We start from the raw sequence: 16,017 nt of genomic DNA on the forward strand, positions 1-16,017 counted from the left end.
AGATCCGGAAAGAGCCTAACCCGGGGCTGAGGCGCGGAAAAACATCCAGCAGGGGGACAACAAGGGGGGAGGAGAGTAGCATAGCCAGAACAACTCAGAGGACTCCAGGCGTATAGCTTGAGAATATGATGTTACAGGCACAATGGAAGCCAAAGAAAGGGGTCTGTAGGTATATACACAAAACATTCGATGAATATATATATGAATTTGTAAAAAGTAAAATATACTGAGAAAGCCATCTCAGAAGCAAAAATGGTCAACATTGTTGGAAAAATATATTCAAATGAAAAGACCCAAGACTAGTGCCAGTAAGATAGCCGTGAGGGAGATAAGCATGTGGAGGTAACCAGGGCTCACTGGTGGAGCCCAAAAAAAAAACACCAAGTGGTGAAAGAAAGTGGAAGGGGAATAGACCAGCAGAAAGTGGAGGGAAGACACCTCTATAGTGACCGGAAAGTACCTAGGAAAAAGTTGAAAAGAAGATGTAACAAAAGCAAACCAAGTGATAAAGTAATAAATGATAGGACATGCCTATTCCCTGCCTACCTGCTGACATACCTGACAATGGACTAAGAGTAATTTGCATAGGACACAGCCAGTTGTCAATCTAGGCTATTCCCAAAACCCACCCTTTGGAGTGGGATAACATTGAAATAAGTATTGTGCATGACAGCCGCTAGATGGAGATGATCACTACTGGACATTACACGGATGAAGATTGCCCCAGCACATTCTACAAGCTGAAAGAAGATGAGTTATTATTATTATACAGGATTTAGATAGCGCCGACAGTTTACGCAGCTCTTTACAATTTAAAGGGGGACAATACAGCGACAATAACAAGAGGGTCAGAAGGGCCCTGCTCCTGGGAGCTTACAATCTAATAGGGAGGGGCTGGTGGAATAAAGTAATGCCTGTGAGGGAGAAATAGAAGACTACCATACCGCTGAACGTCATATGACATCCGGGGCTTTCAGTGGAGGATATCTGGATGACGGGTGCAGCTGCCGGCATCATTCAGATATCTTTTTTTATGCCGGTTATTCCCTGCACCATAAAAGCAATCATAGCCGCAGTTCAGCCGATGGATTGATTTTACAGGTGGCGGGAGGGGAGCTGATTTCACCGGCGAGCTAGTAGAAGCACTGGAGGGAGGTGGGAGGGGGAGGACATCCTTTCTGCCACCCTCCGGTGCCTGTACCAGCTCGCCTCTGCAATCAGTGAGCCGGAGAAGGAATTCGCTGGTGGCGGAAGTTTACCATAGAACTGACCGAGGATCAGATGGTCCCCGGTCATCTCTCGGAGGCCGAGCACAACGTTATGACGTCACTTGCGGCGCCGGCAGTTGTAAACACTGCCTTGTGTTCCACTGGGAAGCCGAGATCATTTTTTTTTTTTTTTTATCTCAGGCTTTCCAGCCTAGAGAAGAGATGTGGGGTGTTACAGACCCCACATCCCTCCATAAAGAGGACCTGTCATGCTTATTTCTTATACAAGGGATATTTTTTTCAATTCCAAAGGGATTGACAGGCGGGGAAAGGGACGTTGGGATACCATAAGGATGTAATGGAAAATGTAGATGCAAAGATATAAAAAATATATAATCTTTATTATTTGACATATATAAAAGAGAATCAGAATACTGTACTAGTATCACAAACTTTTAACCACTTAAGCCCCGGAAGATTTTACCCCCTTCCTGACCAGAGCCTATTTTGCGATTCGGCACTGCGTGACTTTAACGGACAATTGCGCGGTTGTGCGATGCTGTACCTAAACAAATTTGACGTCCTTTTTTTATCACAAACAGAGCTTTCTTTTGGTGGTATTTGATCACCTGTGCGATTTTTTGATCATGCGCTATAAACAAAAAAAGAGCGTCAATTTTGCAAAAATAACAATATTTTTCACATTTTTTAATATGAAATTCCCCCCCAAAAAAATGTAAAAATCTAAATTTTTTAACATTTTCGGTCAATTTGTTTTATGCTACATATGTTTGGTAAAAAAAAATCGCAAAAAGCGTATTTTGATTGGTTTGCGCAAAAGTTATTGCGTTTACTAACAAAGGGAAAGATTTTTGTCATTTTTGTTGTTTTTTTTTTAATGCGTAATGGTGGCGATCTGCGTTTTTTTTGCGGTACTGCGACATTGCGGCGGACAGATCGGACCCTTGACTGACATTTTTGACACTTTTGGGGTTACCAGTGACATTACTGCAGTAATCAGTGCTATACATATGCATTGTTACTGCAAAATTACACTGGTAGTGAAGGGGTTAACTTTATTTGAGAGGGAGGAGCTGTGTGAGGGAGGGGCATGATTCTAACTGTGATTGGCTGATGCTTGAGCTGTAGAAACAGTGATCAACGGTCCTACATAGTAGAACCGTGTGATCACTGTTTCTACACAGGGGAGAATAACAGGCGGCTTGTTTACACTAGCCGCCTGACTTTCTCCCTCTGCAGCGACGATCGCAGAGTGACGGCGGACATCGGGTCCGCCGGTCACATGCGCGGGGGGGTCCGTGACCGCGCGGGAGCGCGCCTCCGGGGGGGCGCGCTCGCTCCCTAGACCCTCACAGGCTAGCAACGTAGATCTACGTCACTCTGCCTGTGAGGGGCTGACTGCCGCAGTAAATATACTGTGAGCAGTCGGCAAGTGGTTAAGTACAAAAATACTGTAGGTACAGCAATCATTAAAAGTGCACACAGTACAAAAAATGTTCACAGAAAAAATATATTGCACAAAAATATTCATGTATAACAAATTGGTTGGACTCCAAACCCCTACGCGTTTCGACCGAAGGTCTTTTTCTGGGGGTACATTTGAGTTTTAACACATATCTGCATATATGATAGACAAAAAAAGTATAGATAATATATATAGAAATAATGACAGTACACAGACCAATGACAGGGTATGGGGGGGGCCATCCCAAAGATATTAGCATCAGTTATATATTAATGTATAAGGGGGAACTTACATCAAAGTAGAGTACAAAAGAGATTAATTACTTTTATTAAAACATATACAGGGGCTGTGAGTGGGTGGTATGCAGGGGAAACAGCCAGACACCAAAGCCCGGAACCAGACACCACAAGGGACTAGGGCAGAGATGAATGATATGGTCCCACTGGGAATAAAAGAGGATAATGAGACATCCAAAAAGTATATAACAAGGATGTATGAAAAAAGGACAGTCACATATACTGTCAAAAATATAAAATTCCCCTCCTCAGCTCTTTCTTATACAAGGGATGTTTACATTGTAATAGGAATACAAGTGATAAAAAAAAAACGAAAGGGAAAATGTTAGAATAAAAAATATTAAAATAAAATAAACAATAATAAAAATAGAAAAAAAAATGAAAGCCCCCCCTGTCCCCTTGTGCTCCCATGCAGAAGTAAACGCACCAAACACCCAAAATACGGTAAATCCTGCAAAGTCTTCAATAAAACAAGGGGAATGTAGTGTATTAACACAGACAAGCTGTACAGGTTGCTTCTTTATTCACTGCACATCAGCATGCAACTAACTTCAGCCACACCCAGCTCCCAGACATATACATAATTGTAACATTTTGCAGACAGCAACTTAACCCGTTGCTTACCATACTACAGGGAACTCCTCCACAATTTACAATACAACACTGCAACCCACTATATGCATTGAAGCTCAACCCTCTCCTGGATATTCCTAAAGGGAACTAATCAGATGAACCTGCATAAACATGAATGTACATGATATACAATAACGTGATTAATCCAAAAGCCACAGGTGTGAGTACAAAATCTTTAATTGCATGCTGATTTAAAATTCACAAAATCACCCACAAACTAACATGTATTTAAAAACTATAATGCCTGCTGTAACGGATCAGGACACCCCGGACCAGGTACCTCCATTGACGGATGCTCCTAGTGCTTCCCTAGGGCTCCAAGCACTCCACCAGACACCGTAAGCACTTCAGACCCCACGAACTGCCGCAGCTTGGTTGAGGTCTTGGCATCTCCTACCCACCCTGGACCTACGACAAGGCTCCAGGTTCCTGTGGGTGAACCTCTCTTTCCCCAGAGAGTGCAGCAGAACAAGCTCTTACACAAGCTCTTACAAGAGCTCAGTGACTATCTAAGGGAGTATGGAGGACATAGCAATCCCTTGCAGCATATCCCCCAATAAGAGACAGGACTCTAGATTGAGGTTGAATGAACTCAGCACAGCTTTATTACACAAGACTTATATACAGTTTTCACCCACAAACAGGGGCGTAACTACAGGGGTTGCAATCGCTACTGGGCCCCATGCTCCAGGGGGCCCGGTAGCAAACCAGTGGGTGAACTTCCAGGATCGCAAAGGTCACACTTGCAACCGGACCCTGGCATTGCACCACTGTGGGGAGGCCCCAAGATTGCAGGAAGGGGGCCCACAAGATTGCAGGAAGGGGGCCCACTGCAGAACTTGTGAAAGAATCCTGCTGCGGGACCGTAATAAAAGGCCATGCAACGAGTGTAAAGAGCCCCAGGATTAGTGGGAAGAGCCCTGGGCTTGAAGGTAAGGGCCCCGGCCAGGGGTCTGGGGGGCCCTTCATGGTTTCTTGCATCAGGGCCCTGAAGGTTCTAGTTACGCCTCTGCCCACAAAGTTACCACCCAGATGGACCTTGTTGAAGACTGAACATAATATTCACCATCCAATAGGAACAGAGTTTTACACTCTCATACAGTGTACAAAATATACAATGTGGGACAATCCCCCCCTCCCCCTTAGCATCCAATCCACATTCCTATAAGTTTCTCTTAAGGCAGACAGACAGAACAAAGGTGGGCTCATTAGCACACTTAACAATAGGTGAATGGAAAAGCTGTCTCAGACCCTATTTTAGACAAAAGCACTTCAATGATTAGCAGACATGCTGTCTCTACCAGTTCCTGGATGCCCAAATTAGGAGCTGCACTTCCTGTGCCTGACAGTCTAAAGAAATATGATAGATCTCCATATTTCCTAAAAGATGTGGTTAATGCATATTATTGTCCCATTTGAAGGAGTCCAACCATATCCTCAGTGTTCACCACCCTCTTGGTCACCCTGCATCCATAACAGATGCAGGGTGACTTAAACATAAGAGAGCCCCATAAGGCTGGGCATGGTGCCCCCCAATCTCTCTAAAGGAATTTGGAGTCCACAACCCCCATGCCCAAAGTGACTCCTGTCACGCCTGCCACTGGCTCCTCCCAAAGTCCCAAATGGTAAAGAAATGTGGATCCCAAATATGGAAAACACTGCATCAAAAATGTGTAACAAAAAAAAATATACCATATATACTAGAGTATAAGCCGACCCGAATATAAGACGAGGCACCTAATTTTACCACAAAAAAACGGGAAAACTTATTGACTCGAGTATAAGACTAGGGTGGGAAATGCAGCAGCTACTGGACCCAACTAGACCACCAGGAGACCCTAAACAGGGGCTGCGGGCATGGTGTAGTGGCTGCGGACATGGTACAGGAGATGCAGGGCCGTGGGCATGGTACAGGAGATGGTAAAGGCATGGTACAGGAGATAGATGGTACAGGAGATGGATGGTACAGGAGATGGTACAGGCATGGTACAGGAGATGGTACTGGAGATAGTACAGGAGATAGTACAGGCATGGTACAGGAGATGGTACAGGCATGGTACAGGCATGGTACAGGAGATGGTACAGGCATGGTACAGGAGATGGTACAGGAGATAGTACAGGAGATAGTACAGGAGATGGTACAGGCATGGCACAGGAGATGGTACAGGCATGGTACAGGAGATGGTACTGGAGATAGTACAGGAGATGGTACAGGCATGGTACAGGCATGGTACAGGCATGGTACAGGAGATGGTACAGGCATGGTACAGGAGATGGTACAGGAGATGGTACAGGCATGGTACAGGAGATGGTACAGGCATGGCACAGGAGATGGTACAGGAGATAGTACAGGAGATGGTACAGGCATGGTACAGGAGATGGCACAGACATGGTACAGGAGATGGTACAGACATGGTACAGGAGATGGTACAGGCATGGTACAGGAGATGGCACAGACATGGTACAGGAGATGGTACAGGCATGGCACAGGAGATGGTACAGGCATGGTGCAAGCATGGTACAGGCATGGTACAGGAGATGGTACAGGAGATGCAGGGCTGCGGGCATAGTACAGGAGAATCTTCTGTACCATCTTCTGTATCTTCTGTGGAGATGCAGGGGCTGCGGAGGAGTCTCACTTACCGTTCATTGAGGTGCCTTACATTTAAAAATGTCACCGCCCGGCGCCAAAACATTACCGCGCATGCACTGTCTAACGTGTACGAGCGGCATCGGCGCATGTGCACTACACTGGAGAAAGGTAAGTGGGGACCCTGACTCAAGTATAAGCCGAGGGGGGCTTTTTCAGCATAAAAAAAAGTGCTGAAAAAGTTGGCTTATACTCAAGTATATATACGTCCAGGAGGGGAGCCAGTACATCTGTGCAAGACTGAAGAGGGTGCTGGAGGGAAGACTGAAGGGGGCCGTAGGGAAGACTGAAGGGGGCCGGGGGGAAGACTGAAGGGAGGGCCGGAGGAAAGACTGAAGGGAGGGCCAGAGGGAAGACTGAAGGGGTGGCCGGAGGGAAGACTGAAGGGAGGGCCGGAGGGAAGACTGAAGGGAGGGCCGGAGGGAAGACTGAAGGGAGGGCCGGAGGGAAGACTGAAGATGGGGCCGGAGGGAAGACTGAAGGGAGGGCCGGAGGGAAGACTGAAGGGGGGGCCAGAGGGAAGACTGAAGGGGTGGCCAGAGGGAAGACTGAAGGGGTGGCCGGAGGGAAGACTGAAGGGGTGGCCGGAGGGAAGATTGAAGAGGGGGCCGGAGGGAAGACTGAAGGGGGCCGGAGGGAAGACTGAAGGGGGGCCGGAGGGAAGACTGAAGGGGTGGCCGGAGGGAGGACTGAAGGGGTGGCCTGGAGGGGAAACTGAAGGGGGGCTAGAGGGAAGACTCTATCACTGAATATATGTAAAGGAGGTGTGCTGGAGGGTCTATTAATCTGGCTGCTGGAGGATCTATTGTTCCTTAGCGGGAGGGTAAATTGTTGCCGGAAGGGTTATACTGTTAAGGGAAGGGTCTATTATTGTTGGCTGCTAGAGGGTCTATTGATGCTGGCTGCTAGAGTATCTATTGTTGCTGGGTGGTTCAATTGCTGCTGGTAGAAATCTACTTTTGAGGAAGGGGTCTATTGTTTTTGGCTGCTGGAGGGTCTATTGATGCTGGCTGCTAGGGGATCTATTGTTGCTGGGGTAGGCAGTACTGTTGCTGCTGGGAGGAATCCGCTGTTGAGGGAGTGGTCCATTATTGTTGGCTGATGGGTGGTCTGCTGGAGGATCTATTGTTGCTGGGGTAGGGGGTTCAATTGCTGCTGGGAGGAATCTACTGTTGAGGGAGTGGTCTATTGTTGTTGGCTGCTGGAGAGTCTGTTGATGCTGGCTGCTAGAGGATCTATTGTTGCCAAGGGGGGTGGGTCTATTGCAGGGGCAGACTGGCAACTTTCGGCCCAGGTGGCAAGTAAAAACCAGAGGCCCATGATGCACTCTCCCTCTTCCCATCCTCCTCCTGACCCCCATTCCAGGCTGAAGCCCTGCTCCAGGTACTCTCCACTCACCAGCTGAATCAAGATTCCCAACCTGGCCAGCAGGGGGCATTTGGGGGGAGCTGGGACAGCTCGGTTGGGGCTGGCCAGGTAAGGAGAGTCACAGTTTACACAATCCATGCTGGGGAGGGGCTGTCCTTGTCTTCATCCCGCACTCAGTAGGTCAGCGGCGGGGACTTTTTACTTCTCTTCACCAGGAATCCTTTAGGCATGTCTGTGGCAAAAGCGGTACAGCCTTTTTTTACAGGACATCAGAGCGGCCCATGGGCCAATTGCCCCCCTGCCCCCAGGCCCAGTTCTTCCCTGGTCTATTGTTGCTTGGGGGGTACTTTGTTGTGGGGGGGGTCTATTGTTGCTGGGGGGGAACTATTTTTGAAAGGGGGTGTATTATTGCTGGCTGCAGGGGATATATTTTAACAACTTCCATAAAATGTACTTGGCACCGTAAAATGATACTTTGCTCTGTATTCCCTAAATGGGGCATGCTGGGAAGCGGGACGGTTGAAGGATCAAGGGACGGTGCTCGGGGGTGGTTAGGGGGCGGTGACAAGGCTCATGGGCCAATTGCCCCCCTGGCCCAGTCCTCCCCTGGTCTATTGTTGCTTGGGGGGTACTTTGTTTTGGGAGGGTCTATTGTTGCTGGGTGGAACTATTTTTGAAAGGGGGTGTATTATTGCTGGCTGCAGGGGATATATTTTAACAACTTCCATAAAATTTACTTAGCACCGTAAAATGATACTTTGCTCTGTATTCTCTAAATGGGGCGAACTGGGAGGCGGGAAGGGGGAAGGATCAAGAGCCGGTGCTCGGGGGTGGGTAGGGGGCGGTGACAAGGCAGAAGGGAAGGTGGTTACAACTTTTGACAATTTTTTTTAGTACCTCCCTATGCCGTTGACAACCTCAACCGCCATTGACATGCCAATCATCTCTTATGTTTGGTCTGTGCGGTATGTAATGCGCAGAATTTATACAAGTTGATTAGGAAATCCATTTTTGGATTAATAAAAAAAATAAAATGATCTGCATGTCGTTAAAATGCGATTAAAAAAACCAAATTGTGCCAAAATGCAAATGACATCTCACCCGAATCAAATCATTCCATCTTTTATTAATTCTCTAACCACAAACGACGCTGTAATCTAATCACAGAAAATAAAAAATGATTAAGTGCAGCAAACTCGGTATAGGACAATGCCGAGCCAGCATTATGGGGGAAACTAATTGGGCCAATGGAGGAAAGTACAGAATAAAAAGGAAAATATATATATTTTTTTTTTTTTTTATAAAAGGACCCCAATTTAATTAAATCAATCAGAAAAAAATATTATTCTCTCTAGCTATGTACATATATAATCACAGCGCGCCCATTTAAGTACAAAGGATTGAATTTGTCAAGTCCTTCAGCCTCCCCGTCGTCATGGTGACGATAATTCAAGAATAAAAACCTCACATCTTGCAGAACAAAGAGGCCAAACAGAAAAAAGAAGGTAAAAAAAAAAAACCTGAATGGAATTCGCCGCTTAACCGACAAAACCCTCAGAGAGGGCCACGTGGTGTCTCGTCAATGAAGGAAGAAAACATCCAAATTAATTTTGAAATTTTGGGCACGGTTTTCTCTCTTGAGAGGATGCAGATTATACGACGGCAAATGGCAAAAAAACAACAGGCGATGTACGGGCTCAGGGACAAAACAAACACATGAATGGATAGAGGGAGGTCATGCAAGTCAAAGATTAAAGAATTCAAAGGAATTCTCCAAAACTTTTGCTGATATAAAGTAGAAATGGAGCATTCGAGGAAGGCCAGATTCCATTGAGGAAGGCCAGATGCCATTGAGGTAGGCCAGATTCCATTAAGGAAGGCCAGATGCCATTGAAGTAGGCCAGATTCCATTGAGGAAGGCCAAATTCCATTGAGGAAGGCCAAATGCCCTTGAGGAAGGCCACACACATTCCATTGAGGAAGGCCAGATGCCATTGAGGAAGGCCAGATGCCCTTGAGGAAGGCCAGATTCCATTGAGGAAGGCCAGATTCCATCAAGGAAGGCCAGATTCTACTGAAGAAGACCAGATGCCATTAAGGAAGGCTAATTCCATTGAGGAAGGACAGATGTGATTGAGGAAGGCAAGATTCCATTGAGGAAGGCCAGATGCCATTGAGGAAGGTCATATTCCATTGAGGAAGGCTGGATTCCATTGAGGAAGGCCAGATGCCCATGAGGAAGGCCAGATTCCATTGAGGAAGGCCAGATGCCATTGAGGAAGGCCAGATGAACTTGAGGAAGGCCAGATTCCATTGAGGTAGACCAGATTCCATTAAGGAAGGCCAGATGCAATTAAAGAAGGCCAGATTCCATTGAGGAAGGCCAAATTCAATAGAGGAAGGCCAAATGCCCTTGAGGAAGGCCAGATTCCATTGAGGAAGGCCAGATGCCATTGAGGAAGGCCAGATGCCCTTGAGGAAGGCCAGATTCCATTGAGGAAGGCCAGATTCCATTGAGGAAGGCCAGATTCCATCAAGGAAGGCCAGATTCTACTGAAGAAGACCAGATGTCATTACATTAAGGAAGGCCCGATTCCATTGAGGAAGGTCAGATATGATTGAGGAAGGCAAGATTCCATTGAGGAAGGCCAGGTGCCATTGAGGAAGGCCATATTCCATTGATGAAGGCCGGATTCCATTGAGGAAGGCTGGATGCAATTGAGAAAGGCCGGATGCAATTGAGAAAGGCCAAATGCCATTTAGGAAGGCCAGATGCCAACCGTTTTTTTTTTTAGTGATGAAAATTGTTAAGTATTTTTTATTGAGGAAGGCCAAATGTGATTGAGGAAGGCAAGATTCCATTGAGGAAGGCCAGATGCCATTGAGGAAGGTCATATTCCATTGAGGAAGGCTGGATTCCATTGAGGAAGGCCAGATGCCCATGAGGAAGGAGATTCCATTGAGAAAGGCCAGATGCCATTGAGGAAGGCCAGATGAACTTGAGGAAGGCCAGATTCCATTGAGGTAGACCAGATTCCATTAAGGAAGGCCAGATGCAATTAAAGAAGGCCAGATTCCATTGAGGAAGGCCAAATTCCATTGAGGAAGGCCAAATGCCCTTGAGGAAGGCCAGATTCCATTGAGGAAGGCCAGATGCCATTGAGGAAGGCCAGATGCCCTTGAGGAAGGCCAGATTCCATTGAGGAAGGCCAGATTCCATTGAGGAAGGCCAGATTCCATCAAGGAAGGCCAGATGCTACTGAAGAAGACCAGATGTCATTACATTAAGGAAGGCCCGATTCCATTGAGGAAGGTCAGATACGATTGAGGAAGGCAAGATTCCATTGAGGAAGGCCAGGTGCCATTGAGAAAGGCCATATTCCATTGAGGAAGGCCGGATTCCATTGAGGAAGGCCGGATGCAGTTGAGAAAGGCCAGATGCCATTTAGGAAGGCCAGATGCCAACCGTTTTTTTTTTTAGTGATGAAAAGTGTTAAGTATTTTTTTAAATGTGATGTTTAAAGTGTTCCTGTAACTAGTAAAGTCCCAGAGGCATGCTCTAAGTACCTATTTACCATCAAACCTACCTATAAGATATGGTGTGACCAGTTTGGTGTGGAGGAACTCGAATGTCCTGCACAGAGCCCTGACCTCATCCATACTGAACACCTTTGAGTTGATGAGTCCGTCCCCACATGCCAGGGTGCTAGGGGTAACCCTGGACTCTGAACTGTCCTTTCAGGCCCGCATCCGATCCCTGTCCATATCATGCCACCTTAACCTCTGCAACATCTCTAGAATACACCCCTTTTTAACCAATGACACCACCAAGCATCTAATTCACTCCCTTGTTATCTCTCGTCTCAACTACTGCAACTCCCTCCTTGTTGGATTACCTTTACATAGACTATCCCACTTCAGTCCATAATGAATGCTGCTGCAGGACCCATCCACCTTATCAACTGTTCAGTGTCCTCCACCCCTCTCCGCCAATCCCTTCACTGGCTTCCACTCACCCAACAAATAAAATTCTAAGTACTAACAATAGTTTACAAAGTCATCCACAACTCTGCCCCCAGCTACATCACTAACATGACCTCAAATTATCAACCAAGGTGTTCTCTTCAGTCCTCCCAAGACCTCCTGCTCTCTAGCTCTTCCCAAGGCCTCCTGCTCTCTAGCTCCCTTGTCACCTCCTCCCATGCTCACATCCAGGATTTCTCCAGAGCTTCTCCCATCCTTTGGAACTCCCTACCCCAATCTGTCTGACTGTCTCCTAATCGATCCCTCGTTAGATGATCCCTGAAAACCCTTCTCTTTAAAGAAGCCTATCGGGCTTCTAACTAATACACTGTTTCATTTTCACCATCAGCTCATCCCCCACAGCTATTACCTTTAGTATCAATTAACCCTCCGTCTTAGATTGTAAGCTCTAAGGAACAGGGCCCTCTTATTCTTCTTGTACCAAGTGTATTGTAACTGTAATGTCTGCCTTAATTTTGTTAAACTGTTGCCGCTTTCTAAACCGTGTATAATATTTTATTAATGAAAAACTTACATACATAGTTACATAGTAGGTGAGGTTGAATAAAGACAATAGTCCATCCAGTTCCCCCTGTGTAGGTGTGTGTGGCCGTAATCATCTCTCATACCCCTGAATGTTCTGATCCTTGAGATGTAAGTCTAAGAGTCTTTTGAAAGCCACCATACTTCCCGCAGACACCACCTCTTGTGGTAGAGAATTCCACAATCTTGTAGCCCTAACAGTAAAAAACAGTTTGGGGTGGAGAAACTCGAATGTTCTGCACAGAGCCCTGACCTCAACCTTACTGAACACCTTTGGGATAAATTAGAAAGGTGATTGTGAATCAGGTCTTCTAATTCAACATCAGTACCTGACCTGAACTGTATTGGTGCCACGTACCTGATAGGAGACTGAAATGACGAGGTCGGCCTCTCTTGTATCTCCAGCCTGGGCTCCCCTGAAAATAGAACATAGGGTACTGAGGGACAGGAGGAACACGAGTGCCTGCAGATGTTGATGGGAGAACTTGCAGCAGGCTGGGTCAGCAACAAGGGAATCATACAGGATAAGCGCAGTACACAGGGAACAGTTGAAGATCAGTTAGCACAGAACATGGGCATGAGCTTCCTTTAAGTAACCCATCTGATGCCAACAGGCATTGTGCATGTGCGCATGCACGTTCGCAAATTCATGAGCGCACCTGGTAACCGTTCTGTGGGAAAAACTATGTGCATGCACATATCTGCACACCAGATGTCTCTCAGAGATTCCCTGACAATGGAAAACCTTTGTGATGAATTGGCACAATGATTGTTACATAGTTTGTGAGGTTGGAAAAAGGCATCAGTCCATCCAGTTCAACCTATGATGTGTGTGTGTTTGCTGTTAACCGTACATTGTATACCCCTGTATGTTGTACATTGTATACCCCTGTATGTTGTACATTGTATACCCCTGTATGTTGTGGTCTTTAAGGTGCCCATCTAATAGTTTTTTGAAACTATCAATGCTCCCTGCTGATATCACTGCTTGTGGAAGAGAATTCCACATCCTTACTGCTCTGACAGTGAAGAACCCCTTACGTATTTTATGGTTAAACCGTTTTTCCTCTAGTTTTAGTGAGTGGCCACGTGTCTTATTGTATTCCCTTCTCTAAAAAGTTTGTTCCTTATGCTAGGGTCGCCAGTACAGTATTTGTACATTGATATCATATCCCCCCTCAAACGTCTCTTCTCCAGAGAGAATAGGTTCAGTGCTTGTAGTTTTTCCTCATAGCTGATGTCCTCCATTCCCCTAATTATTTTTGTTGCCCTTCTCTGGACTCTCTCCAGTTCCAGCACATCCTTCCTGAGGACCGGTGCCCAGAACTGGACAGCATACTCCAGATGTGGCCGGACCAGAGTCTTGTAGAGAGGGAGAATAATCTCTTTATTTCTGGAGTGAATCCCCTTTTTTATACATCCCAATATTCTGTTGGCTTTGCTTGCAGCGGCTTGGCATTGCATGCCACTGTCAAGCCTGTTGTCTACCAGTACCCCCAGGTCCTTTTCCATCCTAGACTCACCCAGAGGTTCCCCCCCTAGTGAGTAGCTTGCTTTCGTGTTTCTGATGCCCAAGTGCATTACTTTACATTTTTCAACATTAAACCTCATCTGCCATGTAGTTGCCCACCCCCTTATTTTGTTCAGGTCCGCTTGTAAGGTTTCCACATCCTGCATAGAAGATATTGGCATGCTTAGTTTAGTATCATTCGCAAATACTGAGATTGTACTAGATATCCCCTCCTCTATATCATTTATGAATAAATTAAACAGGATTGGTCCCAGGACAGAACCCTGGGGGACCCCACTTTCCACACCCGCCCAGTCCGAGTACTCCCCATTTATCACCACCCTCTGGACTCTCCCCTGGAGCCAGTTCTTTATCCAGGTACTCACCCTATGGTCCTGGTGGGATAGGAGACCCGGGCGGAGCCACGGGGGGGAAGATGAAGGCCAAGTGGCTGCTGAGTCGCATCGGTTGTTATCTCCTAAAAGACGACCGCTGGCTCTAAAAAAACGGTACCGGGGTGATGCCTGCAGCTGCAGATCACCCCGCTACAACCACTTCTGCAAGCTGACGTACAGGGACAGGGATAGGATACAAGAGAAATGGCCTCACACCAAATGATGGCTCACAATGAAAGGCTTTATTTAACAAGGATGCAATAAAGCCTTTCATCGTGAGCCATCGTTTGGTGTGCGGCCATTTCTCTTGTATCCTGTTTGCGGTGGCGATCCGAGGTCCTGCACCCATAGCTGGCTGTGAAGCTCCAACTGCCTGAGCGGTGTACATCTCTTTCCCTGTGTATAGGGACAGGTACAGGGACAGGGACAGGAACAGATACAGGGACAGGTACAGGGACAGGAACAGATACAGGTACAGGGACAGGAACAGATACATTGACAGAGACAGGAACAGATACAGGGACAGGGACAGGAACAGATACATTGACAGAGACAGGAACAGATACAGGGACAGGTACAGGGACAGGAACTGATACAGGTACAGGGACAGATACAGGGACAGGAACAGATAGAGGGACAGGGACAGGGACAGGAACAGATACAGGGACAGGAACAGATACAGGGACAGGTACAGGGAAAGGGACAGGGACAAGGACAGGAACAGGTACAGGTACTGGGAACTTTCACCCCCTTCCTGCCCAGGCCCATTTTCAGCTTTCAGCATTCTCTCACTTTGAATGACAATTGCGTGGTCCTGTAACACTGTACCCATATGACAAATAGAGATTTATTTTGGTGGTATTTAATCCCCACTTGGGTTTTTTTATTTTTTGCTAAATAAATAAAAAAAGACAGAACATTTTTGAAAAAAAAAAAAAGTTTTTCTGTTATAAAAGTTTGAAAATAAATAATCTTTCTTCATAAATGTAGGCCAAAATGCCTAAATTGCTACATTTTCTGTAGCAATTTTTTTTGCTACATTTTTTTCGGTAAAAATAACCCAAATCAGTGTTTATTATTTAGTCTGTAGGAAAGTTATAGAGTCCACAAACTATGGGATATATATCTGAAAATCTATCAATTTTGATGTACTGATAGCTCATTTTTTGAGGCCTGAAAATGCCAGGACGGTACAAATATCCCTCAAATTACCACTTTTTGGAAAGTAGACATTCCAAAGTATTTAGTAGTAGTATTTTTTTTTTTCACTTTTTTGGAAAATTAAGAAATTAAAAAAATAATAGTTTTTTCACAATTTTTTTATTTTTAGTTTTTTTTACATATTTTCACCAGTGCACCAAAGCGTCATCATATGATTGGTGTGGAGGTGATCAGGAACACTGACTGTTAACAGAATGTACAAAAAAAAATTATAATTTTTTTTCAATTTTTTTTTAGGATTTTTTTTTTTTTTTTATCATGCTTTGATAAGTGCAGAAAACAAAAGACTTTTATTTATTTATTTATTTATTTACTATTATTTAAAGGATAAAAATGCACTTAGGCCTCTTTCACGCGGCCGCTCCGGTTTTTTGCTCCGCTGCGGGACTTTTTTTTTTTTTTTCACTGAGTGGATGACAGTTGTGTCATCCGCTCCGTGTGCCCGCATATCATCCCATCCGTTTGCGGATGATATACGGACATAATGTAAGTCTATGGGCATTGCGGATGTCAGCGGATGACACCGCTGACATCCGATTTTGCGTCCTTTCCGTTTTTTGAACGGAGGAAAAATAGGGTTCTGTTCCATTCCAAAAAACGGAACAGAACTGAAAGGAAGAAAATCGGATGTCAGCGGATGGTCATCCCCTAACATCCGCAATGCCATTGACTTACATTATGTCC

The sequence above is a fragment of the Pelophylax lessonae genome, assembly GCF_965119305.1.
Source record: "Pelophylax lessonae genome assembly, chromosome: 5".
NCBI classification, from domain to species: Eukaryota; Metazoa; Chordata; class Amphibia; order Anura; family Ranidae; genus Pelophylax; species Pelophylax lessonae.